The 24,162-nt window shown below is 43.6% G+C and overlaps 1 protein-coding gene and 1 pseudogene across 2 annotated transcripts in view; both read left to right on the top strand.

Moving 5' to 3' along the window:
• CCHR10.PART0H1orf21 (chromosome chr10.part0 C1orf21 homolog) overlaps positions 1-24,162 on the top strand; it is a 1,277,964-nt gene that overhangs the window by 925,962 nt on the left and 327,840 nt on the right. The gene's annotated exons all lie outside the window — the stretch shown is intronic.
• On the top strand, positions 23,730-23,828 carry LOC122814663 (annotated as a pseudogene).

Below are 24,162 nucleotides of genomic sequence, written 5' to 3'. Positions count from 1 at the left end.
TCTAGATCTCAAGGAGGCATACCTGCACGTCCCCATTCGACCAATCTGCAGAAGATACCTCAGATTTCTTGCAGGATCAGAGCACTATCAATTCTCAGCATTGCCCTTTGGCTTATCTACTGCCCAGAGTATTCACAAAATGCCTGGCATCAGTAATCGCCCATTGCAGACTACAGGAATTCAAATTTACCCATACCTGGACGACTGCCTGTTACAAGGGGACAACAAAAGCAAGCTGACAACAGATTTACAAAGGGTCATTTACTTGCTACAAGGACTGGGATACACAGTCAATCTACAAAAGTCAAGACTGATACCATCCCAAACAATGACATTCTTGGGCGCGGAATTGGACACAGTACAACAAATGGCATTCCTGACTACAGAAAAACAAAAAGAACTTCCTCTTTACTTCTTGGCACTAACAAAACTGAACAAGTTAACAGCAAGAAAATTTCTACAGGCCTTGGGCTTCATGGCATCATGCATAATCTTGGTCCCATTTGCCAGACTACATATGAGGAAACTACAGTGGTACCTAAAGAATTTATGGTCCCAACACAGACACAGTCTAGAAACAGAAATCCCACTAATTCCATGCTTAAAACAGGAGTTCCTATGGTGGGCTCAGGCATGCCAGTCAAACCCAGGCCTGCCCTTCCGCAGATGTCAACCAAGCCAGACCATCACAACAGACGCTTCAGACCTAGGATGGGGGCCCACATGCTGGACAAATGCGTGCAAGGATTGTGGACACAGGATCAACTTCACCTGCACATCAATCTAAAAGAAATGCTGGCAGTAAAACTGGCAATCCAAAATTTCAAACCATTCCTCAAAGAGGGCCAGTTGATGATAAGGACAGACAACACCACAGTCATGTGGTACATCAACAAACAGGGAGGCACTCATTCATACCCCTATGCAGAATGACCTTGGACCTGTGGACCCTGGCACTCAGCTAAAACATTCAGTTACAAGCAATATTTGTACCGGGAAAGACAATACTCTAGCAGACATACTAAGCAGAACCACCGGATGCCCACGAATGGAAGCTGCACCCGGACATCTTCAAGACCATCTCAAAGAAATGGGGAATGCCACAGATAGACCTATTCACATCACCTCTCAATCACCAGCTCAAAAATTCTGCACAAGGACATTCCACCCACAAGCATGGAAAGTGGACTCACTCTCCTTCAACTGGAAAGGCCTAACAGCATATGCATTCCCACCTCTTCCTTTGATACACAAGGTACTACTAAAAATCAGGGAAGAACGTCCAAGGATAATCCTGATAGCCCCAAACTGGCCAAGACAACACTGGTACCCACTACTGAAGAGCATGTCTCGGAACAACATGTGGCCAATACCCTGATGCCTTTGATGTTAACTCAGAACAACTACAGCATCATACATCCAAACCTAAAAACGCTGCAACTGACTGCATGGAACATCACATAGCAGCAGCTAATCCAGAACTTTCACAAAGAGTTAAAGACATTATTCTTGAAGCACGCAGACCTTCAACAAGAAAGAACTATGCTGGAAAATGGAAAAGGTTTGTCATTTGGAGTACCGAAAGAGGAAAAGATGTGTCAAACATAGATATGCCTAACATTCTGGAGTATCTGGCGAACTTCTTCATTCAGGCCTGTCCTACTCCTCCATCAAGATACATGCATCAGCTATTTCAGCAGAATACAGCTTTGATCCACCTGTTTTTCGCACCCTTTGCTCAGACAGTTCCTCAGAGGAATCAAGAATGTAAAACCTCCAAGGAAACCACCATTACCAGCTTGGGACTTAAACTTTGTGCTAGAAAAGTTGACACTAGCACCCTTTGAACCAGCAGCAACAGCAGACCTACAACACCTGTCATGGAAAACTGCTTTCCTACTGGCAATTACTTCAGCAAGGAGGGTTTCAGAACTACAGGCCTTAATGGCAGTGCAACCCTTCCTAATCTTCCACCAAGATAGAGTGTCCTTGAGGACTAATCCTACATTTATGCCTAAGGTGGTATCCAGAGTATCTTTAAACCAGGCAATCCACCTACCTACCTTCTTTCCCAACCCACAAAACAGAGGGGAAAGAATACTGCATACCTTGGATGTACATAGACAGCTACGCTACTACTTGGACAGAACAAAAAATAGCAGAAAGACTGACCAACTTTTTGTAGCCTATGCAACAGGAAGGGAAGGAAAAGCTATTTCCAAACAGACAATCTCCAAATGGATAGGAAATTACATACGATACGGTTACTCCTTCCATGGAAAACCAATTCCACAGAACATAAGACCTCATTCTACAAGGGCAACAGCCACTACCACAGCCTTCTTACGAGGAGTGGCAACCAAAGACATTATTGAGGCGGCTACTTGGACCTCCGTGCATACATTTGCCAAGCATTATAATTTGCCTCTTTATTCCAGATCCCGAGCAGGGTTTGCCACTGCTGTACTGCAAGGGATCCTAAACACACCATAATCTACCTTTAACCTCCTCCCCTAGTTGGCTATGGTATTCTACCCACTTGTTATGACTGCAGATGCATCCATGAAGGACATAGTACAGTTTTGTACCTACCATAAATGTAGATGTCCGAACTGGATAGCATCTGCAGTCAGGATTACCCTCCCTCCTTCCCCTCTGTGGTACTCCTAGGGTGTTTACCCTCCTATAGCTAGCTGTTGGGGGGGAGTCTTTTATGGTGTATTTGTTTGTATATATGTACATATATGCTTATTGTTGTGTTTACCTCTATCTATTTGGAAACATTGGCATCTATCCAAATTCTACCCTGCAAGAGGGCTACTGGCATCTGGGGCAAGAAACACTGAGGAAAATGGCGTCGGCTGATGCTTTTATACCCGAAGACCAACAGAGATGACGTCGGGTGGAGTGCGACATCAGCCGAAGCCGGACCCGGACTTTGGAATCCGGCCGACTGCAGGGCTGCCTGACGACAGGACAACCCACTTGTTATGACTGCAGATGCTATCCAGTTCGGACATCTACATTTATGGTAGGTACAAAACTGTACTTTTTTCCTTTTCCCTTAGTATATACTTGGGGGCGGGGGGACAGTATTCCAAAGTATAATTAAGTAATTAAGTAGATTGAATAACCTGTCGCTTGTCTGTATTCCACAGGCATTTTAAAGTAGAGATCTGGTTTTACTCTTTGTGTGCAAGAGCTAACATAAAATGCTATACCTCACCCTGTATCCTTTCTGGAGGTCAGACCACACAATCCTGATAGGCTTTGTTGCCACTGTAGCCCTGCTATCACAGCTGTGGATGGTTTGTCTCTTATTTTTCAGGGCACTTGAAGCTAGTTGCCTAGGGTATTTGTATTCCTCAAGGTACTCGTTGTTGTGCTGGGTACTGTGGTGCGCCACCTTGGCTCATTTGCGCATGGTGTATATACGACCACTCAGATGTCATTAAGAGGAAGGTTTAGAGTACTGTTGCTGTTTTTATAATAACAGTCAGACTCTCACCTTTCTTCATGAACAGATATGAGTGTTCTTGACACTTTAAAGACTGCCTGGAGGCCATCGTTAACTGGATGAATGAATGACTGAATTAATATAATTTAATTAATGTGTATTTATGGGGTAATCCAACTGGACTGATTTGGTCCCTTTTCAGCAGAGGCCCTGAGTGCATACCTCTCAACCTGCGGATATTGAAAATAGGAATAAAGACTCTTAAAAAGCAGGTACATCCAGACAAAAATCTGAACATCAAATTTGCATGAAGTCTGAATGACAAATAGCACATAACTCTTCCTGATTCCACTAGGAATGTAGGATACTGATGTAGTTTACTACTCAAAAACATTTTAAAAAAATAAGTGTATGTCATAAATGAACTATATTCCAAAATTCTATCACACATGGTCATTTATTTTTGTTTCTGAAAAATGGAGATATAAGGTATGCAGTCTTTCTTTAAATTATTGGTGTCACTGGTATGTTGGCTATGTAGTGTTTTTTGTGTACAAAACAGCGTCAAATATCAAGTATCTTGAAGGGGATACAGAAAATTGTCTGATGGGGCAAATCAAGCCTGAAAATAGGTACATACCTCGAAAAACAAGTACATCATGTGCAGGGATAAATTGGGCCTGAAAATAGTAATGGTTCTCCAAGGTAGGGACAGATGAGAGATCTGACTGGGAGAAAAATTCCACAGAGTTGCATTGCAAGTATTTAGCAAGTACCACATGGATAAAGCTGTACAAAAATTGCAGGATAAAAATGTTTTGCATACAGTGAGTCAGGTAGGTTACCTTAAAACTGAGCATTAATATGATATTCTTCCTGTTTCACTGTTGCAGTCATCACCTGTGGGTTATCGCTGCTGTGGTAGCCCTTGGCCAGCCCGAATACCAGAGTCACTGTTTTTCTGCGTCAGCTGCTGTCGCCTGTAGACTGATGTCTGGTCATTAGTGCAATAAAGTAAGGCAGCTGATGCCATTACACCAGTATTTTATGCCATGGAGCCCGTAGCAGAAGCAGTTCGCAAGTGTGCCAGTTGGTCACTACCAGAGTTCGGATCAAAGCTGAAAATGTCTAAAGCTAAGTACCCCCTTAGGGATGTTTTTTTCTTGCACTAACTGATGTCCAAAAAAGTTAACAATTGTCTCGCCTGTGGAAAGCAGATTCCAGTCATACTGCATCACTTGTTTAGGCGCAGACCACGACGTCGCCCATTGCCGCTTCTGTGCCCTCTTTAACACGAGAACCATTCATCGTAGAGCTCTTTTTGTAGACAACTATTTTCGTCCTCCATCTTCTCATATGGCATCAGTCAGACAACAATCTGTAGAGCCTCCTAAAAAGCATAGGAATAAAGATAGAGACAGACCTCACAAGGCTAAGCCTTCCGGCGACTCTTCCGCTAAGCAGGCTATCAGTTCTCTGGAATTCAGTGAGGTGCTTTCACAGCCCCTGATGCCCGATGCGATTGCTATGCAGGCCTATACTGAGACCCTTTCAGAGTCTGGTATGCTGCAGAAATCTTCTTTGTCTTCAGAGCCTTTGGCTGTCTCTGCCTCGGTTGGGTCCGGAGCTGCTATGCAGGCACCGGCTTCCAAGGAAATCCTTCGCACTACCGATTCCAATGAGAAACCGACATCTTCACACTCAACTACCGTTCCTCTCAAACCAATGACTTCTCTTAGGCCTAATAGCCAGGCCACCCCTAGAAAATCTACCTCTTGTCACCATCCTACTCCCGCCCCTCCACCCCAGGCCCAGATGCTTAAGATGGCGGAGGAGCTTATTTCCCTTATCAGGGGCAGTCAAGCCACAACTTCAAAAAGGAAAAGACACCCTTCTCCTGAACTATTGTCAGAGCAAGATTCTGAGGAATCAGATTATTCAGATTTTGAAGAGGATCAACAACCTCTTACTCCTTATGAAGATTCAGATGCAGAGGAATCCATCCCTTCTGCCTCCCCACCAGAAGACCTTTCCTTTGGCGAAACTCTCCACACCCTCAGGGAACATTTCCAATGGGAATCTCAGGATTTCCCCAGTCTAAGAAAAGGCTAAGAGAATTTCTAGACCTACACCAGCACAGACCCCTTGCCACCCCCCCCCCCTATTTTATAAGTGGTGGATGATGCTTTCCATGAGTCCAGTTTAGCACCAGACACCCTTCCTCCTGCTCCCAGTAAGTCAGACAGGTATTACAGGGTACCAGACTCTCACAAATACTGTACATAAATCCTGCTACAGACCCGGTGGTCATTGCATAGGGCCCCAAGGGAGCCAGGGCAGGTTCTGCAAAGAACCCTACTCCTCCTGATAAGGATGCCAGAGTTCTGGACAGATGGGGTAAAAAGTTTACACCTCTGCAACCTTAGCCATCAGAGCTCTCAACTCTCAGTTCCATATGTTAAAATATCAACAACACACTTTGGAACTATTAAAGCAAAAAATTTCTACTTTTCCTAACTGTGTTAATTCTAAGAAGTTAGCAGATTTGCTGCACTCTACTTGTCAAGTGGCAAGGCACTCTACATTGTGGATATGATGTACTAGAAACCTCTATCAGGGCAGCAGTGTCTGGATTTGTCATTCAGAGCCATGCATGGTTGAAGGAATAACCTCTACCTGATTATGTCAAGTCTAAATTAATTGATGTACCTTTGGATAAAGACCACTTGTTTGGAGAAAAAGCAGAAGAGGTGCTTAAAAAATGGAAATAAAGCAAAATCTATGCAAACAGTAAAAGATTTCTTTCAGGTTCAACCTCCTAGATTCAGCAGGAACTTTCCCTCTAAGCACTGGTCCTTTCCTGCTCCTGGTTAATGACCCTGGACCTAAAAGATGCATACCTCCATATCCCCATAAAGAAGTCCTGCAGGAAATTTATGCTTTTCAGAGCAGGCTCACAGCACTTTCACTTCTCTGCTCTTCCCTTTGGCTTATCTACTGCTCCTAGGGTTTTCACCAAACATTTTTCCCTGTCCATAGCATTTTGCAGACAGGAAAAAATATACAGATTTAGCCTTATCTGGACGACTGCCTCATTCAAGCAGAGTGCAAAGAAAAGCTGCTCCAGGACCTACACTTTGTCACTACGTCCTTGGGGTTCACCATCAATGAGAAGAAATCAAAGCAGACTCACTCCAGGAGGATCATTTTCCTGGGAGCACTGCTGGACACAGCATCCCAAATGGCCTTCCTACCCTCAGAAAAGCAGAGCTCCTTGCCTCTCTCTACTTTACCCAGCTGGCATTCAAAAGTCACCTCACAGGAAGGAAGTTCCTTCAAGCCTTGGGGTGCATGGTTTCTTGGATCCTTCTGATTCCTCTGGCCAGGCTACACATGAGGAAACTTCAGTGGTATCTAAGGAACCTTTAGTGTCAACACTCACAGCCTCTAGAGACCTCTCACCCTCTGATCCCCTGTATAAGGGCCGAGTTGCTCTGGTGGGCAGCGGCCTGTGCCAGGAACCAGCACCTCTGACAGACCATTACCCCCAATGCCTCGGACATCACTTGGGGTGCCCACCTAGCAGGCAGATGCACCCAAGGTCTTTGGGATGCCCAACACCTTCCCTTACATATCAACCAGAAGGAAATGATTGCAGTGCAAAGGCTCTGCCATCCTTCCAGCCCCATCTCTGGCCAGGAGTTCTCCTTATCAAAACAGACAACACCACATCAACAAACAAGGAGGGACACAATCTTACTTCTGTGCAGGCTAGCCATAAACTTCTGGCTGACTGCCTCCCCCATGGGATTACACCTAATAGCCAAATATCTACCAGAGATCAACAACAACCTGGCAGACCACTTAAGCAGACACTTAATGGTCCCCCACAAGTGGCAGCTCCACAAAAAGATCTTTGTCCAAGTCACTCAAGTGTGGGGAAATCCAGAGGTGGATCTCTTTGCTTCGCACCTCAACCATCAGCTAAAGAAATTTTGCACCAGGGAATATCATCACCTGGCATGGAAGGTGGATGCCTTGACCTTCCCACGGAGCTCCCTTTTTGTGTACGCTTTCCCCCCTCTACCTCTTATTCCCAAGGTGCTCATCAAGATAAGGGAGGAGGGACCCAAGGTCATCCTCATTGCTCCAGATTGGCCCAGACAGCATTGGTGTCCCTTACTGAGCAGTCTGACATTAGAGCCTCCCAGGCAGCTTCCCCAGATCCCAAACCTCTTGACTCAAGCAGAGGGGGGGGGGGATGCTGCACCCAGACTTGCAGACTCTCAAACTATAAGCATGGCTGATACTCCCAAGGTAAGCAAGGTGCTTCTGCTAAGCAAGCAGGTCCTAGACATTATCACAGAGGCCAGAAGGCCCAGCACCAGAAAACCTTACACAGGGAAATGGAAAAGATTCTGCTTCTGCAGCCAGTCCAGAGGGGCCAGTTCCTCACAACCTTCTGTCCCTCTTAACCTGGACTATCTAGCGGAATTACTCATTAGTGGCCTCTCCTTCTCTTCTGTTAAAATTCACGCTTCAGCCATTTCAGCTCATTTTATTACAGACCAGCCCCTGTTCTCTCACCCTTTGATTAAGCAATTCCTCAGAGGGGCTTCCTCCCAGAAGGCCTCCCACGCCAGCCTGGGATCTTAATTATGTTCTGGAAAAACTAACCTTACTACACTTCGAACCTGCTGGTTCACCAGAACTGAAATTCCTCTCCTGGAAGACTGCTTTTTTGCTAGCTGTCACCTCAGCCAGAAGGGTTTCTGAACTTCAGGCACTGATGGCCATTGAGTCCTTCATCATTTTCCATGCAGACAGGGTCCCCCTTAGGACTAACCCCTTCTTTATGCCCCAGGTGATATCTATGTGACTCTCAACCAGGCCGTTCATCTGCCTACCTTCTTCCCTAACCGTCAAAGCAAGGGGGAAATAATTCTGCACACTCTGGACATGCACAGGCAGCTCAGATACAACTGGACCGTACAAAACCCTTCAGAAAAATGGACCAACTTCTTGTCAGTTTTGACCTGGGGCAGAGGGGAAGCCCATTTCCAAGTAGACTATGTCTAAATGGATATCACACTGTATCCATTTCAGCTACAGATTCCATGGGAAACCTCCCCCAAAGTCTATTCATACCCATTCCACTAGGGCAGCCTCCAACTCCTCAGCATTCTTCAGAGGAATTCCCACCAGGGACATCTTGGAAGCTGCCACCTGGACCTCGGTCCATACCTTTACAAAGCATTATCACCTTCCTCTTTTTTCTAAGGCTAGGGCAGGGTTTGCCTCTGCAGTACTGCAGGGCCTCCTTACCCATGCCTAGGTCTCTAACTAATCCGGACACCCCTTTTTTCGGCTTTGGGAATCCTCCCACAGGTGATGACTGCAACAGTGAAACACAAAGAACATAGTACATTTGTGTACACTTACCATAAATGTAGATGTTCAAGTGTATTCACTGTTGCAGTCTTGGGTTTCCCTCTCTCCTTCCCCTGTCTATCCTCTTTCAGTAGGGAGACATAAGCATCTTGGCATGGTTGTTTACCACCAGGTCTGCTTTACCATTTTTCCTGGGGCTCCTGATTGGTTAGGGCAAGAAAACCTGATGTAATGGCATTATCTGCCTTGCTTTATAGCACTGACGACCTGACGTCAGTCTACAGGCGACAGCAGCTGACGCAGAAAAACATTGACTCTGGTATTCGGGCCAGCCGAGGGCTGCCACAGCAGGGATAACCCACAGGTGATGACTGTAACAGTGAATATACTCGAAGATCTACATTTATGGTAAGTGCACACAACTGTACTTTCTGCAAAGACAAAGGGCTGAAGCACCTCATTTGCTGTGGTAAATGTGTACAGTTTGCAGACTGTTCTTGCCCAATGGTGAACAGTGAAGACGTCAAGTTTTTGCATTATATAGACTGCACTGATGTACTATGGTTAACAGCTAAAGTTTAGAAGTCGTTATTTTGCAGATATTCAAATTAGTGTTGCCTCACAGCAAGTGGTTCTCCCGTTCAATTCTCGTCGGGAGTGCGGGAGTGCCTTCTGTGTGGAGTCTGCATGTCCTCCCTGAGGTTGGGTGGGTGTTCGAAAGACATGCATAAATGGGCGTGCCTTCATTGAAGGTTGAACGTCGAGCTGGCACCTTAGCTTTTGTGAAAATCTACTGCCAATCATTAGCGGATTGGAGTTACTCTGTGGCGATCCCTAACCGGGAAAAGCCAAAAGACAACAACAACAACAAATTAGTATGCCAAGATGTACTGTAAGAGACCATAGTAAGCATATGTACCAGAGAAGTTGTGAAGATGTGTTATAAAACAGGTCAACTGGAATAGATGCTGAGAGAATTAGAGTATAGCGACTGCAAGGAGTAAGTAACTCAAAGACAGTGGAAAGAAGTAGGGAATGGTAGTAATTCTTGTTGAGAAGAAATATGTTGCTGTAAAGGTTAGTGAAGTGAAGGTTGAGCCCATCTGGATGGTGCATCTTTCGTGTGTAGTTTGTTGTTTTATGTTCATAGGTTCATAGGTTGATACTAGGCTATCAGCCCTAGGGCCTGTACAAGCCTAGCCATAACAATTCCCTGGCTGTTTCTTCCCACAATATTTACTTCCCTGGACCCCTGTCTAGCAGGGTGACTGACGTGATCCCTGGGGTAAATTTCCTATCTCCCATCCAGTTATCAAAGTTCCTTTTGAAGAGGGCAAGGTGGCGCTTTGCTTGACATCTGTGGGCAGTCTATTTCAGAGTATGGGGAGTCTCCAGCATTTTTTTTTCATTGTGATGACAAGGTTTAGATCCCTGGAGCATGTGGCTCTGATGGATTGGGATTTTTTTAAGTGTAGCATGTCCAACAGCTCTGGGTTTGACATGGCCTTGTATGTTAAGCAGAGATTGCTTCTGAGTAGACGATATGCGACAGAGTATAGCTGGAGATGTTCTTCATCTCACATTGCTGCAGTCCTTACACTTGGGTAGTCCGCTGTCCTTGGTTGGCCCGAATATCAAAGTATTAGGCTGACGTCGGTCAAGGCGCCTAAGACTGACCTCAGGACGTCAGGGTACAAATGCGCATGACCGACGTCATATCCTCAGTCTTTTTTGCTGCATGGTCCGATGCAGAAGCAGCATTGCAAGTGCCGTTCGGCATTCTGAAATTTTTCGAATTCGGAGTTTCAGACCGAGTCAAAGTTGGCTAAGTACCCCGTTGGGGAATATTTTAGTTTTTTCTTGCCTCAGTGGTTTACCGGATGTCAGAAAAAGTGAATAACTGTATTTCTTGTGGGAAACAGATACCGCATAGAGATTATCATACTTTGTGTATTCCTTGTTTGGGGCCTGAGCACGACGTTGTTGGGTGTCGCTTTTGTGCTAGGTTCAATAAGCGCACTATTAAGCGAAGGTTAGATTGTGCCAGGTTGGTCTTCGGGAAGCGGTGCAATTATAATATGCCGCCGGATGCTCCGCCGCTTCTTCAAGAAGCGCAAAGACAAAGCAGCTAAACCCAGGCAAGAAGAGTCGTCCGCACGGACGCCGGTTCTTTAGAGGCGTCAGTGGAACCGGTGGTTCCGCCGGAGGCTTCTCTGGAGTCCCAGGGGGAGACGTTGATATTGCAGGATGTGGCCTCTCAGGAGGCAGGTCAGGCTGAAGGGGCTTCCCAGGTTACTGTACTCCCCTCCCTTCCTAGGGTGGTTAGGCCCTCTCCTTCTGTTTCCAAGGCTTCTCCCAGAGGCAGGCCAGGTTTAGCTTCTGTTGGTGTCACTCCTAGTTCATCAGGATCTGTGCCCAAGAAGCACATGCTTAAAATGGCAGAAGATTTAATTACTTTGATTAGAGGTTCTTTGCCCCCTCCTGATAAGAGGCCTAGGGTGGAACCAGAGTTGGGGAGTTTTGAGCAGGCTTCGGATGTTTCAGAGTCTTCGGCTGAAGACTTGCAGGAGTATTCTCCGTATTCTGATTCTGATATGGATGATTCTACTCCTTCTGCTTCTCCTCCAGAGGATTTTTCTTTTTCAGAGACTCTTCATTCCATGAGGGAACATTTTAAGTGGGAAGGTCAGGACTTCTCTGATTCCAGGAAAAGGCTTAGGAATTTTGCTTTTACCCCAGCATAGGCCTTTGGCTATACCACCTGTTCTGGATGTTGTGGAAGATGTGTTTGCAGAGGCTTCACTTAATCCTGATTCTTTACCTCCTGCTCCTGTTAAACCGGACAGGTATTACAGGGTGCCTGAAGCTCATAAATATCTCTATAAGAGTCCTAGGGCGGACCCAGAAACTGTTAGTCAGGGACCTAAGGGCGTCAAGGCCTCTGTTGTAAAAAATCCAGTTCCTCCAGATAAAGAGGCCAGAGCTTTGGATAGATGGGGAAAGAAAGTCTATACTTCTTCCACCTTAGCTATGAGGGCTTTGAATTGCCAGTTTCACATGTTGAAATATCAAAACTATCTTCTTTCTCAATTGAAGTCTAAGGTAGATGCTCTGGCTGAAGGCATTGAGTGTAAAGAATTACAAGATTTGGTACATGTTTCTGAACAGGTGGGTAAGCATTCTTTACAATGTGGTTTTGATGCTGTACAGGTCTCGTCTAGGGTGGCTGCCACTGGGTCAGTTCTTCGCAGGCACTCCTGGCTGAGGGATCAGAATTTATCTGACCATGTTAAGACAAGGATTTTAGATGCTCCTTTACAGTCTGATGTGTTGTTTGGGTCACCTGTGGAGGCAGTCTTAAAGAAAATGGAAGACACGGCTAAGTCTATGCAGGCTGTTAAAGATTTTTTGCAGGTTCAGCCTCCGAAGTTTAGCAGGAATTGGCCTGCTAAGGGGTGGACGTACCCTTCCTATGATTCACAGTCTAGGGGAAGATCTAGACGTGGTAGGGGCAGAGCTCAGGGCTCTTTCAGACCTAGAACAGGGAGTTCACCTGCACAGTCTTCGGGTGAGGGCAGGGGCCAGTCCTTTCGTAAACAGGCCCAATGACCTACCTTTTCAGCTGCCAGAGCCTTCTTGTCTGGCAGCACCTTTGGGAGGAAGGTTGGCACTCTTCAGAGAAAATTGGAGTTTAATTACCCAGGACAGATGGGTATTGGATATTATACACCAAGGCTACAAGTTTTATTTCCATACTTTACCTCCTTTCAAAGGCATGCCAGACGTTCCTCCTCAGCAAAGAATAGAGGCTCACAAACAAATTTCTCTGCTGCTTCAAATAGGAGCCATACAGCCAGTCCCTCTGCCAGAAGTGGGCCTAGGATTTTATTCTCGCCTGTTCCTAGTACCAAAGAAGGGGAACACGTGGAGACCAATTTTGGATTTATCTATCCTCAACACTTATCTGGAAATTCCCAAGTTCAAAATGTTGACGTTACAACAGCTTTTACCTCTGCTGGGCAAAGATCACTGGATGGTGACTCTGGATCTCAAGGAGGCTTACCTTCATGTTCCTATCAGGCTAAGTTGCAGGAAGTATCTGCGTTTTGAGCTGGGACTTCTCATTATCAGTTCTCTGCATTGCCCTTTGGCTTATCTACTGCCCAGAGTGTTCACGAAGGTTCTGGCTCCAGTGATAGCTTTCTTCAGGCTAAAAGGAATACAGATCTATCCTTATTTGGACGATTGCCTGATTCTGGCCCAAGGAAGGGACGAACTTCTTCATCATTTGCAATATGTGATAGCAGTGCTAAGATGCCTAGGGTATTCTGTGAACGAAATAAAGTCCAGTCTAGTACCCTCTCAGGACATGTGCTTTCTGGGTGTGAGACTGAATACAGCATCCCAGATGGCCTTTTGACCCCGGACAAACAAAAGAATCTTTCCCTTTACTTCCATCAATTGTCTCATCAGTCCAGGCTGACTGCAAGGACAGTCCTTCAAGCCTTGGGGTTCATGGCATCTTGTATTCTGGTGCTTCCCAATGCCAAACTGCATATGAGGAAGCTACAATGGTATCTCAAAAATGTATGGACACAGCACTGCCAAGATATGGACACTGTCATTCAGATAATACCTTGCATTCAAAAGGAATTTTTGTGGTGGGCTCAGGAATGTCACCTAAACAAGGGACTCTCTGTGACCCGGCCAGAGGCGAGTCAGATTCTAACGACAGATGCCTCAGACAAAGCTTGGGGAGCTCATCTAAATGGAAAGTGGATACAAGACACGTGGCCTGTCAGACTACAACATCTACATATCAACTTGAAGGAGATGTTAGCAGTCCAATTTGCATTAATGGCTTTCAAGGATTTACTTCTTCCAGGGCAGGTGTTGGTTCTAACAGACAACACAACTGTCATGTGGTACATCAACAAGCAAGGGGAACACATTCTTATCCTCTATGCAGACAAGCAATGATTTTGTGGGAGACTGCTCTCAGTTTACAGCTAAATCTTCAGGCAAGGTTTCTGCCGGGAGCACAGAACTCCTTAGCAGATGTGTTGAGCAGACGAATTATGGATCCCCACGAGTGGAAATTGGATCCTCATGAAATTGACAGTGTCATGGGGAACTCCAGACATAGATCTGTTCGCTTCTCCACTAAACTACCAGCTGCCAAAGTTTTGCACAAAAAGGTTTCATCCCACAGCTTGGAAAGTGGATGCTCTTTCTTTCAATTGGAGCAATCTTCATGTGTATGCCTTTCCACCTCTGCCTCTCCTCCCAAAGGTACTCCTAAAGGTCAGACAGGACAAGCCAAAGATGATTTTAATAGCTCCAGATTGGCCTCGACAGCACTGGTACCCATTACTGAGAAGTCTGGTACGGAGCCTCCATGGCCTTTGCCTTCGATTCCACACCTGCTGTCTCAGGAGAACAGTCATTTACTCAATGTCAAACTTCACTCTCTTCACCTAACAGCCTTGCATATTCTGTTTTAAACCCTGGAGGGTCTCAGCTTCCACAGCAAGTTTTGAATGTTATTTTGGAGGCCAGAAGGCCTAGTACAAGGAAAGTGTACGCAGATAAATGGAAGAGATTTTTATTTTGGAGTGCAGCAAAGGAATTTGATGTTTCTAAGCCTAATTTAAGTGTGGCTCTTCAATATCTTGCTGAGTTACTGGACAAAGGTTTGTCCTTCTCTTCTATTAAGGTTCATGCTGCAGCAATTTCTGCTCACTATGACTGTGACCCACCATTATTTTCTCATCCTTTGTTTAAGCAATTCCTTAGAGGGGCAAAGAATATAAGACCCCACGTAGAGCTCCTACTCCTGCTTGGGATCTCAATTTTGTGTTGGAGAAACTCACTCTACAACCTTTTGAGCCTGCAGCTACTGCCGAGTTGAAATATTTATCATGGAAGACTGCTTTTTTGTTGGCCATTACCTCTGCGAGAAGGGTTTCTGAATTACAGGCCCTTATGGCAGTTGAGCCTTTCTTAATTTTCCATAAGGATAGGGTATCTTTTCATACTAATCCTTCCTTTATGCCTAAAGTGGTTTCTAGTGTGGCTTTAAACCAAACTATTCATTTGCCTACTTTTTATGCAAACCCCCAAAATAAAGGGGAAAAGATTTTGCACACCTTGGATATACACAGGCAGTTGCGATATTATTTAAGCAGAACTAAGGGGTTCAGGCAGTCTCAGCAGTTATTTGTTTCATTTGCTTTGGGTTCTCAGGGCAAGCCTGTGTCAAAACAAACTATTTCTAAGTGGATTGGGTTTTGTATTGCTTTCTGTTATTCCCATCATGGTAAGGAGATTCCAGCTGGGATTAGGCCTCATTCCACTAGGGCTACTGCCACTTCTACAGCCTTTTTAAGGGGGGTGGCAACTAAAGATATTTTGGAGGCAGCTACTTGGAGTTCAGTGCATACTTTCTCTAAGCATTACCACCTTCCACTTTACTCTAAATCTAGGGCTGGTTTTGCCACTGCAATTTTACAGGGCATTTTAGCAGCTCCTACTGCTTTATAGTGTGGCCATCCTCCCTTACCTCTGCTTTGGGATTCTACCCAAGTGTAAGGACTGCAGCAATGTGAGATGAAGAACATAGTACAGTTTTGTACCTACCATAAATGTAGATGTTCGAAGATCCACATTGCTGCAGTCCAATTTACCTCCCTCCTTCCCTCTGTAGTTAGAGGCGGTTGTGTGGTTTGGGTTGTGAATATTGTGGATATTGTATATATTGTACATATGATTAGTGCAAGGGTGGTTGGTTGTTTTTTGCTGTCTTTTGGTTTTGACCTTTCTGTTTAGGGTCTTCTGACATCTGGGGCAAGAAAAGACTGAGGATATGACGTCGGTCATGCGCATTTGTACCCTGACGTCCTGAGGTCAGTCTTAAGCGCCTTGACCGACGTCAGCCTAATACTTTGATATTCGGGCCGACCGAGGACAGCGGACTACCCAAGTGTAAGGACTGCAGCAATGTGGATCTTCGAACATCTACATTTATGGTGGGTACAAAACTGTACTTTTTTTTAGTTGGTCAGCATAGGGCATCAGCTTTAGACCTTTTAGTGAGGTGTTTCTGCGGTGTTTCCAGTTGTTGCAGATGTCGTGTGAGGTACATACCAAATGAGGCATTGTACTCTATGATGGGTCTAATGAGGGATGAGTACAGTGGGACAATGACCTTCTTTTTTCTGGCTGAAAAGCCCTTAGTGATGAGGTGTGCCACATAGAAGGATTTCCTGACTGTTGTGACGATGTGGTTATCGAAGGTGAGACCACTGTCCACCTGTGTTCCTAAGTCTATTATCACACTTTCAGTGTTTAGTGTACTGCCACCTATGTGGTAATTCATGGATACATGTTTTTTCCCAAAGGGGATAACTGTACACCTCTTGGCATTGAGCTTGAGCCCATGGCTCTCGCACCAAGCATCTGTTTCTGTAAGGCCCTTTTGTAGACTATCCACATCATTTGGAGATTCAATAATGGCTCCCAGTTTGCAGTCCTCTGTGAACTTTGTTAGCCAGAGTCCCTTAGTGTTGGCCTGTACTTCAGAGAAGTAGATGCCAAACAAGAGCGGTCCCATGACTGAACCCTGAGGTACTCCACTTGTCACTTGTCTGGAGCTGGATTTGGAGTTGGTTACTTTTACAGTGTGGGTTCTGGCAGTAAGCCAGTTGGTAACCCATCGAGTGATGTAGGGATTTATGCCCAGCTTAGTAAGTTTATCTATGATTCCAGAGTGGGGGATGGTGTTGAAGGCCTTGGCGAGGTCCAGATAGGCTGTGTGGACCGCCTTACCCTCATCCACGGCTCTGGAGACTGATTCGAAGAAGTCAGTCAGGCTCAGGAGACACAATCGGCCCTTCACAAACCCAGACTGGGTGGGGTCTAGTGTTTGAAGGTTGACAATGTCTTTGTTTATAAGTTCCATGATAATGTGTTCCATGCCCTTGCAGATCAGGCTTGTCAGACTGATGGGACGGTAGTTCCCGGGATCCAAGGTGGATCCCCCCTTGTGGAGTGGGATAACTGTAGCTGTGCACCACTCAGTGGGCATGAAGCCTGAGGCGAGGCTATGTTTAAACATGACACTTAGGTGAGGTGCCAGTTCATTTTGTAGTTCATGTTGTACACAGCCTGGGATGTCGTCTGGTCCCATGGATGCTGTATTCTTAGCTTTGGAGAGTGTAGATTCTACCTGTGTGGCCGTGATTACCAGAATTTGGCAATCTTCCAGTATTGAGATGGGCCATTTAGGGGGTGAAGTTGGCACTGAATCGATCTGCCAGGATATTGGCAATGTCCTTGGGATCAGTATATTTAATGCCATTCTGTTGTAGCTCAGAGCAGATCTGAGCATTGCCATTTAGATTCTTGACATAGTTATAGAATGCCTTCTGGTTGTCTTTGGAATCTTTGGCAATTTTGTTTTCGTAACTAGCTTTGGAGGATTTTATGAGGGATCTCAGCTTCTTACTGAGGCTGGTAAGGGAGTTTTTTGCATCCTGGGATTTTCCTCTTTTCTGCAACAGTTTCTTCCTTCTGTTGTATAGTTTGTTTATGACAGGGGACCACCAGATTGGCTTCCTTTTTTTGGAGGAGAGTGTCTTGGTTCTGTTTGGGATGGCACGATTCATGCTCAAATGGATGTGCTCATACAGTGCTTTAGTGTAGGATTTGGCAGTCGAACTTTCAGTTCCCGTCTGCATGGGTGTCATGAAGTTTGTCGCTTCTGACTTGAGTAGCATGAAGCTGGCCTTGGAGAAGTTTTTTACGCATGTTTCCGTACTGGGAAGGTGTTGACAATATATACAGGAATGTGCATCCATGGTGCAATATATTTTTATTTATTTATATTGCAGGCAAATACGCTAGACCCATTAGGACCCTTTTTCATACTTGACCCAGTTATAGTAAATTAAAACAACCTGTGGTCACATGAGTAAGGAAAGTAATAGTTTAGGCTAACAGTTAAAAGTACAATATAGATACATAGTATTGTTACTAACAAATGCACGATGTAAACAAGACAGCATCGTAAGCTGTACAAAGCATTGGCACGATTTAGACTGTTTCACTCAGTTTTCATTTTTTTAAACACCTGTACTCCAGTGTTTTGGGTATTTTTCTAAATGTTTTGAGTTCTTTGGAGAAGGTTGCTAGAGTGGCATGCTGATTCAGTTCTAGAGTACTGGGTTTCCAAACAAGGAGGCTTTAGCTGAATGATTTAATGAGTAATATGGAGCTGTGAGTCTGTTGATGAATCCATGAACGGGGAGTGTTAAGTTACATTTGAATTTAATCAGGTGTCACGAGGAGCTGAGTGCTGAAGATTTGTCACATTATGAAGGAACATGCAAAGCAGTAGGAAGATTTTTTGGGGATGGTGGAGCAACCTTGCCTTGATGATAGTGAGACATGTCTGCTGCTTCTTGTGTGCTCATGTTATAAGTCTGGAGTCTGTGGTAGTTATGAGTGGAGGAGGCACACGTGGCTTGTAGGTTCACAGACAAAGGCTAGAAACAGGACTATTTTCCATATATTATACTTAGCAGGTTTGTAGCAGGTGTGCTATGTGTCAGAGACTTTCTTCTCCCCATCATAAGTATGAGTTGTGAGAGACTTTGACAGGTCCAGCCAGTCACACAGGTACTTGTAAAATAGAACATCTTCAGGCAGTCTACCTTCTGGACCAGAGGTACTCCATTTGTCTTGGAATGTGCTAAGAAATTACTGGGTGCCAGAAGGCAATGTTTTAGGCTTTATGAGATTAACTGTAAGTCATAACTGTTCGACAGATAAATTGCCAATCAAAAGAGAATTCCCAAATGCCGAGTTCTCCAGGTCATCAGTGAAAAGGAGAATGTTGAGGATGCCAAGTAAAATAGTAAGAAAATAAATATGGAATGTGAAAAGTAAAGGTTTAAGTGCAAAACCTTGCAGAACTCTCGATTTTTATTAGCTGATAATGAGACCGCATTGATCCACTCATTACTTTGACATAGATGTGTTGTAGATAGTCTGCAAACCAATTCAGGGAAGAGGGTCCAAGGTCAGAGATGTCCAGCTCTTTATCCAATAGTGTATGGCCAAGTCAGCAAAAGCACTTAGTAGGATTTATAAAAGCGCTGTTGGTGAGTCAATCAGCTTCCGTTGCAAGTTATAGTCTATTTGTGATTGCTTGTGTTGCGTTTGTACTGATAGATGGAGAACAAATTGTAGGGCTTAGTGTGTGATTGTAGTTGCACAGCAGGTACCTTTTCCAGTATTTTGACCAAGTCCAAGAATAACAAAGTCAGACTTAAGGGGTCATGCTGGGAGAATCGGGCAGAACCTGGGCAGCACCAGTAAAGAGAGATGAGACAGTGATACATATTAGTGGGATGGCAGTGCATACCTACATAAGAAATTGGTAGTAGAGGCTGTCTGAATTCTAACAAATTTCATAGAACCAATTATTTACTTTGGAAAGCGATGCCTGGAGATCTTGAAGTTGCCTTGGAATCCAAACATGCAGTCTGCTGTAATACCGAGTACCCCAAAGTGAGGTTGTTTAACATTACTGAAATGGGGTACAAATATTCACAAATACTTAACTAACTGTTGACTTCAGTTATTGCATTGTGCTATTGTAAATTGCACGGCTTTGAGTATGTTTGGACCTTCCTGCCAAGTTCTTTCTTTTCCGAATCCCCTTTATTTACCACAGAGGGGCTTTTTGTTCTACTTCATGAAATACTTTTTATGGTAACTACTTAATAGGTTACACTGATCATAATCCAGTTGCTCTGAGGTGCTTAGGTACTTAGACTTGGCTTCATTGTGAGAGATGAGAGTTTGCTTAACTTCATTGCTAATCTATGACTTTATTTGTCATTGACTCTCTTGTTTCTAGCAGGACAGTATCCTTCCTGTAATGGTAATATGATACAACAGAAGTTCTGTAATACAGTATTACAGTAAATGTGGGAAGTCGCACATGACCAGGCTGGGGTCACTGGTTCATACCATTTACTCTTTGTTTAAGGAGTAGGTGGGCAGGTCAGAAGAGGAAGGTTCTACCAAAACCCCTTCATACTGCATTTAACTTCTTTCATCTGTTTCGGGGTGGTGGAGGTTGTTACTAGTTTAGGTTAGACAGGAAGTTTCATCAGGATTGTACCTGTAAAGGTGCTACATTCATAGGGATGAAGGTAATCTGATGGCCTGTGGCATCAACCTAAGTAAATACACTAGGGCATTTTGCTAATGCAGTTACATGAAAATGAAGTGTAATTAACCATTTGCATCAACAGTAAAGTTTGGTCACTCTGTTAGGGAGCTGAATGTAAAGTTAGTTTTATGTGACAAGGAGTAAAACACAACTAAATTAGCTTCTGCAAAACATCACACTAGCTTGAGAAGTTACTTATAAACAATGTTATGTAAAACCCTCAGGTCTGTACTTAGTAGGTAAACAGAGCATACAGAGGACATTGATGCGGGTAGGCAGGGGGTAAAGTAATTTTCAACAATAAACAACTCTAGTGCTGATTTGACACTTAGTGGCAACAGTTATATAAAAGTCAACATGTTTAGAAATTGAGCATATAAATGTAGAAAACCTATTTCCCAGTCATTTGTTACTCTGTAAAATTGTAAATTATATTCCTGGAGCTCCATAGGTAATTTCACCACTAAAAAAATACCATAAACGCAGACCGTTTTTTCTTCTGCTACTACTTTTAAAAAGAAAAGATTTTCCTCTTCTGAGGATGAGGACTCTGATTCGGAAGTATATTCTTTGGCATATTCCTCACAGATTCATTTCCCTGTCAGTTGTGAATCTGAAAAAGAAGACACTATACCCCAGATTCTCCTTTAGAAGAACTGTCATTTGGGGTTACAGGTGTCAAATATGCAAAAAAAAATTATGATCTCTTGTAGATGTGATTTCCTAAACCTTTTGCAATTCCTCTTGTTTTTAGAAGCTTTACAGAATACTGTTGCTACTGCTTCCCCTAATACAGAATCTCTGGCCCTCTGCCGCCCTGCCCCTAAGGAACCTGACAGATTTTATAAGGATCCAGACTCCCCTAATTATTTCTATAAAAGCCATTCTAACCCTGCTGTAATCTTCCTGACCTCTGATAAGCCTAGTAAACTTCTCCCTTCTTCCAAAGCTCTGCCGTTTGAGAAAGATAGTAGAGCTATCGATAGGTATGGCAAAAATCTGTATACCTCTGCTACCTTAGCCTTTTGTGCTCATATGGTTCAATAGGATTTGTCTGTACTGGGGGAGATTTGCCAGAATCGAAATATACGACTTATTTCTTTCCCTTCTGAATTCTGCCTCTCAAGTTGCTAGGTATCAAGTGCAGTTATGGTGTACCTGATACATCTTCAAGGGTAGCTGTTACTGTCTCTTTACTAAGAAGATTCTCTTAGCTTGACTGCAGTCCTTTTACCAGAGGATGTTAAATCCAAACTTTTGGATTTCCATGTGGACAAAGAAGAACACATTTATGGTCCTGCTGCTGCAGACCTTTCAGAAGTTTTCAGGAGAGACGCAAGATTATGCAGGCTTTCGAGATGATCTTTCTTTCACTTGTTCCAAACTTTCAAAGGAGCTATTCTTCTAAGCCTGGTACCTTTTTATTTCAAAAAGATTAGAAACCTTCCCAGAAAGGGACAATTATTCTCCAAAAAGAAATTCCAAGATAGATAAACATGAATTCAAATGGACTAAACCATCCATTGGTGACAAACTGTCCTTCTTGTGTCTCACTTCCTTTGCCTCCCTATCTCAGCCAATCCCCTTTTCCTCTTTACAGGAAAGTACTCCATCACTTCCTGTTTGGGAATCGATAGCAAATAAACAGCTTCTCTACATCCTTTAAAAGGGATGCAGAATGTTTTCAATTGTTCTTCCATTTCATTCAGGAATCCTTCAGATTCAACACAAAGCCAGATCCCCATAGTCTTACTGGTCCTCTAAGAGCTGTTCTGTCAGGAAATAATAGAGTTATAGTTCCATCTCACCAACTCAGAAAAGGGATTTATTTTTGGTTCCCAGGAAACAGGGAAATTTGATCTATCCTCTTTCAATACCTTTGTATAGTTTCCAAGTTTCAAAATGCTGACCCTTCAATCCTTAGTGACATGGCAAGTAAAGAACACCATCTGCATATATCTAGTCACCCAATTTGCAGAAAATTCATAAAATTGTGTACATTACTTTTTCAGTTTCATTTATGTGCTTTACCCTTTGGTCTTTATACTGCCTCAGGGGTGTTTGCAAAGTACCTGACTCCTGTCTTTTTGCCTTTTACAGACTTCAAGAAACTCAAATTTCCCTTATCTGCATATTATCTTGATTCATGCCCTATCAAAGGATATTGTGATAAAATATCTGCATTTCACAGTGGACCTCTTACACTTTGTCGAGTTTTTATGGACGTCAAAAATAATCTCTCGACCCCATTCCAAGATCTGGCTTTATTAGGATGCAGATTCAATACTAGGTCAATGAGAACTTTACTTCCTCAAGACAAACTCCATTTCCTCACAGACTATCTTCAGTCTCTTCGACCTTTGCATGTGGCTTCAACCAGAGAGAGATTTTGAGATCCCTGGGTTACATGGAGGAGGCAGTTCCTATGATACCCTTTGCCAGACTCCACATGAGGAAGATTGAATCTGAAATCATTTTGGGCTTAGCAATGCCATACTCTGAACTTCTCAATTCCTCTCTTGCCCTTAATCAAGAAGATAAATCTATAGTGAATCAACCAGATTTCACTCAATCCTGGAATGCCCTTTCTGGTGTCCACCCTTTGCTGAACCTTTACACAGATGCATCCTACATAGCATATGGAGAATGTTTCAAGAACATTATCTTAACAAAAAGTCCAAGGGGATTGGTCAACTTCAGACAGCAAAAATCATATACATGTCAAAGAAATGAAGGCTGCCATCCTACCTCTTCATTCCTTGAATCATCTTTGGACTCCCAGTCCTCTCTGAATCTACACAGACTTTACCACAGTCATGTGGTATATGAACAAGCAGGGGAGCATAAAGTCCTGTCCCTTCTGCCGATTAGCAGTGATTGCTTGGGGCATTGCTATCCAGCACAGCCAGTCTCTACAGGTAGTATATATCTCATTGAAGAGGAACACAGTGGCAGATTTCCTGAGCAGATCCAGTACAAGCTGCTATGTATAGATGTAAAATTGGGAGGTCTTCCCAGGCATTGTCCATCAGTGAGGTACTCCGCAGATAGATCTCTTTACCTCCACTCAGAACAGGCAACTCACATTGTTCTCTTCTAGGCTACCATGCCCAGAAGCATGGAAAACAATGGCCATGTCCTTCTCATGGAAGGCGAAAATTCTTTATGCTGTTTGCCCCCCACTCTGATTCCAAAGTCCTTCTGAAAATCAAGAAGGAAAAGCCAGAAATCTTTTTTTAAACACCTTTAGTAAATTAACACTTAAGATATAGAGAAACGTACATTAACAGAAAAGAAAACACAAAATATCGACATTTTGCCATTTACACACATTATACAGTTCATATTCTTTCTTTGTAATGCTCTTCAGTCCAACATTACATAAATTTTCAAATCCCTGCCTTCCTTAAACCTTATCCTCCTCCTGAAAGTTCTTCCGCATGTATTCTTCCCATAAATTCTGTTTATTTTTATATTTGCTCCTTCCCTTTTCTAAAGATCCCTCTTTTATTTATATTATCTTTTTTATACTAATCAAAACTTCCAAGTACATTTGGTTTAGACTTTGATTTCCATTTCTTAGTAATTGTTTTTTTGGCAGCCAAGTTAATATGGCTTTACTATGTCTAGGCAATTCAGATTCTTTGGCAGCACATGTATTAAAACTGGAACAATACTGAGAGGATTAGCATGTCCCCTGTGGAGCACATGGAAATTCATGAAGTGCTCCATATTTTGGGTTGGCATAATGCTTAAGGTGTTTACCTTACAGACACAAGGTACATTGTTTGAGTCTCACCTTTAATGGAAATTGGATAGTCTTAAAATGGCCTGGAAGGGTAGCCAGCCTAGTACTTGCTTACCTGTCCTGTGTCCCAGCTCAAAAAATAATTTCCTTAGTTGCAGCCATTTGTTCACTCAATATTTCTGACAGAGTATTGTATAGGAATTTTTTAAAATATGCCTGCTTATTACATTTCCAAAACATATATTTCCTGTTACCTGTTTCTTCCCCATCATACCTCCAACATGTGCCATCTACCTGAGGAAAAAATTCTTTAAAGTCTGCTTG

Source organism: Protopterus annectens, chromosome 10.part0 (assembly GCF_019279795.1).
Source record: "Protopterus annectens isolate FY-2018-M chromosome 10.part0, PAN1.0, whole genome shotgun sequence".
NCBI lineage: Eukaryota > Metazoa > Chordata > Ceratodontiformes > Protopteridae > Protopterus > Protopterus annectens.
This window is presented reverse-complemented; position numbering and strand designations above follow the sequence as displayed.